Source organism: Condylura cristata, unplaced genomic scaffold (genome assembly GCF_000260355.1).
Source record: "Condylura cristata isolate star-nosed mole 26May11 unplaced genomic scaffold, ConCri1.0 scaffold00004, whole genome shotgun sequence".
NCBI classification, from domain to species: domain Eukaryota; kingdom Metazoa; phylum Chordata; class Mammalia; order Eulipotyphla; family Talpidae; genus Condylura; species Condylura cristata.
The window spans coordinates 37,098,399-37,102,227 of NW_004567105.1; the positions used below are offsets into that span (position 1 = coordinate 37,098,399).

The 3,829-nt window shown below is 48.1% G+C and overlaps 1 protein-coding gene across 3 annotated transcripts in view; it reads left to right on the forward strand.

Annotated features, from left to right (window-relative positions):
* The window catches only part of TMTC1 (transmembrane and tetratricopeptide repeat containing 1), a 181,598-nt gene that overhangs the window by 132,964 nt on the left and 44,805 nt on the right, over window positions 1-3,829 (forward strand). The gene's annotated exons all lie outside the window — the stretch shown is intronic.

Here is a 3,829-nt window from a genome sequence, read left to right on the forward strand (position 1 = left end):
GGGGGGGCTGGAGGGCGGGACGGTGCCTGGGGCCTGAGGATCTTGGGCTGCCAGGGGTGCTAGCTCAGTGGTCAAGTCTAACGCTGGCTGGTGGGAACTGGCTTCTGCCTGCTGGTGTTTCTTGTAGAAGTGCCCATTGCTGGGCGTCCCAGGAGAAGGGCCCTCGGTTGCTGTGTTTTTAGCCTTGAACCTAAGTCCAGGCAAGCAGGATGGCTGTCGAGGGCCAAGTGTAGGCATTAACTCCAGTGGGTGTTTAATGGCAAGCCTGTGGAAAATTCTCAACTTCCCCCTTAGGGGAAGGACTTAGGCAAAGACCTGGAGCTTAGAGGTGGAGGTCAGTCGTGGTCTCATTGAGTGGATGTGAGAGAATGTGTGGACACTGTGTTGGGGATGTGTCGGTCGGGGGTGGGGTGGGGTGGGGGGTGTGTTTTAATACAAACACCTCTGACGGGCCCCTCGTACTCGGCACTGGAGCAGAGCGTGCAGACCCAGCTGTGGACATGGCTGGAGGGCTTGGCACGTAAGTTCTGCATCACCTTGGCAGGCAACATTGCTCTTGGGGTCTCTTTGAAATGACCACTCTGGCTTTCAAGATAGTCTTCTCTAAATGATCCCAAATAAATCTGTGTTTAAACTAGAACTTACAGACACATAACTAAACAGAGCCTGGGAATGTCCAAATGTGGGCAGCATAAAACCAGTGAATCCTGCCTGGGTACCCCATGAAGCTCACGGGGCCTTCTGAAGTGGCCCCCTGCTTTCCTTTGCCCAGATGGGACTGAGCTTCCTGTTATGATCTACTTTGAGGCATAAGTGAGATACAGACACCAAACGAAGCCTGTGTGTCCCTGCAGTCCCTAAACGACTGTCAGATCAGAAAGCCCAGTTCAAAATCACGAGCCTCCCTGGTACACAGGGACTAAGTCTCAGTGCTCTCACTGCAGCCTGAGTTTGATCCCCGGCCAGGGAGATGACCCACACGGCACGTAGACCTCTCTTGTCTCAGCCACTGCTCCCCTCAACAGTGGATTTCAGTAGATCCTCTTGTTCTGATCCCCACTGTCTCTGGTGAATCCTCTCCTCCCCCTACATCCCACACCTCTAGCCTACACCCCAGTTCTTGTATGCACAAAAAATTGAAATTGTCGTAAAGTCACTGTGACCGTAAAGTCTCAGCAGCCCCTACCCCAGGACAGCACAACACATTGTCCCTCAGTCAAAACCTTCCGTGCCTGCGGACATTAGTCGGCAGGACTTTCTCTACAGCTCATGTCAAGTTCTCTACCACATACTATTCCAAAATAAGGAAACGAAGCCCCAGAGGAAATTATTCAATAAAGCTTTTTACAGTAGAGAAGCCATTTTTATTAAAGAATAGACGATAGCTTTTATGATTTAATAAATAAGTATTTTCTTTCACTGAAAGACAGTGTTTGTGACGTTTACCTCTGGTTGATGAGATTGTGGTTTTGTTTTTATCCTTCGTACTGTCTTTTGTGTGTCATTTTCCACAGTGAACACATATTACTATTACTGTGAGAAAAGTCAGTTTGTAAAAAAGACACATGCTTAGAGTAAAGGAGATTCTGACTTTACCACTACTAATGTTTCATGGTTTTAGCTGGCATTCTTGAGGGAGAGAAAAGAGCAGAAAGTTTGTCTGGAAAATACCGGTTGGGAGGAAGTGTGTCCATGTCTTTTGAGACTGCTTTATTCTTTTTTTTTTTTTTTTTTATTAAAAAGTTTATTTTTACATCATTTTTCACATTTTTTTTTTCATCTCAATTGTAATCCCCACGGGGAGACTGCTTTATTCTAATAGGCTGCTTTCTGTCGAGGTCAGCCAAACGCGGAGGCTGACCCTCCCGCACAGCCTGGGGTAAAGGTCTAAAAGAGCAGTTCCGTGGCATGTGGTACACAGAATCATAGCAGTCGGTTGGCACTGGCCTGCTTTCCTATGAAACGGTAAAAATAAATGCTGCAGCACCTGTGCTTCTAGAAAGAACATGTCCATTAAGAAATGGGGAGAGAATGCTTAAAGCTCTAGATGTCTTACATGGCAATCAGTGAAATATTACATCCTCTCAGACCCGGCTCAAATACATCTTAAGTACAAGTCTTGAATATGTACCTCCCGTGGTAAATTCTCAATATATGGCTTTTTAATGTAATTTAATAGTGTTTGTAACACAATGCCAGCTTTACCCGGCTGGGAGGACAGGCCCCTGTTGACAACTATTCCAGGATCCTTAAGGCTGAGGATTCTACATGTGGGGAGGAAGGACACCACTGGGATGTCTGCAGAGGTGTCCAGAACTTTCTCACCATGAGTTACTGGACAAGGTATCTGCTGTTGCATCTCAGGAGATGTGGCAGAAAGTATGGAGAGCACCCAGTATCCCAGCTCTTCCTGCACGAGAATAACCCAAAAGTGCCTCACACCATTGGCCTGAAAAGAGAGAGTGGCTGGCTGTGGCTGGATTGAACTGGGAAGCTATGGGATATGTACGTGCTGGTGGTCTGATCAGCCAAAGAAGCAGGTTATACATGCTCTTAACTGTTGGATCATCCCCTAAAATTTCCAGTGTAACCCAAGGCCTTCCCTTTCCGAGAGTCTCCTGATTATAGAATCTGCAAAACCACATTCATCATCCATTCCTATGGTGATGATGTGCAGACAGATTTTCCCAAATCTTCTCCACCAGGAAGTCAGTCATGTCTCTCACATCTACCTCAATAGCAACTTTTGGGGCACATTCCCCATTTTGAGCCTATCTGCAGTGTTTCCTTAGGTTTTTTTTATATATATATTTATGCATACAGAACTGGGGTACAGGCCAGAGGTGCAGGGGCGGTGAAAGGATTCACCAGAGACAGAGTGGGGAGCAGAACAAGCAGATCAATGAAGTACACTGCTGAGGGGAGCAGCAGGTGGGTAAGGAGAGGTCTGCCGCGCCATGTGGGTCACCTCTGGGGCGGGGATTGAACATGCACTGAAGTGAAGCAGCCAGCTTGCAGTGCTGTGTTTTAACCCATTGTGCCATCAGAGAGGGCCAGTCTCCTTAGTTTTTATAGTAATCACAGCTCTTTTTCACAGGTGTATTTTATCAGTTTGCACAATGTATTCATGTTGTTGTACAATGACAATGAACAGTACACCCGGATACACCTGTGATATAACACCAGACACTTAGCTGCTTGGAGCTCTGTCCACCAGGACAAGGCCTGGGCTGTGGGTCACGTTTGTCAGGTGGCGAGTGTCCTCCAGTATGTTTCACAGAGATCACCTGGGCATCCAGTGTCCGAGGTCTTGCCCCCCATGACCCTGTCAGGCAGGGGCTACATTCCCCTGCCCTGTGGGTACCCCGTGTACCTGGGCCACCACGGGCCCAGTACTGCTGTCGGTGTTTACAGCAGAAAGTCTGAAGGGAAAGAGAGCCATGTCCAGGTCAACCTGAGCCCCTGGCCCACCCCCCAACTCGCCCCCATTCTCATAGCTGTGAACAGAGGGCCATGCTGTCACACGTCCACACCCAGGCCTGCCCTGAAGGCCAGGGTGCTACCGAGGGCAAGGATGAGCAAACATAGTTCTGATCGGAATTTCTCAAATGCATACAGTAGAGCCTTGCTGTGATAATAGGGACCATGGATATCATTCGTGTTCATCCATGTCTGGAAAACGGGGTGTCTGCAAAGAGTCTATTAAATGTACATGGGAGAAAGGACATGATCAAAGACCCAGGGTGGGGGAGAGAGGGCATCATCAGATGGGGTTTGATTTTCCTAAAGGTGTTGAGCCACTATAATTAATCCGCTGTTCTTGGTCCTG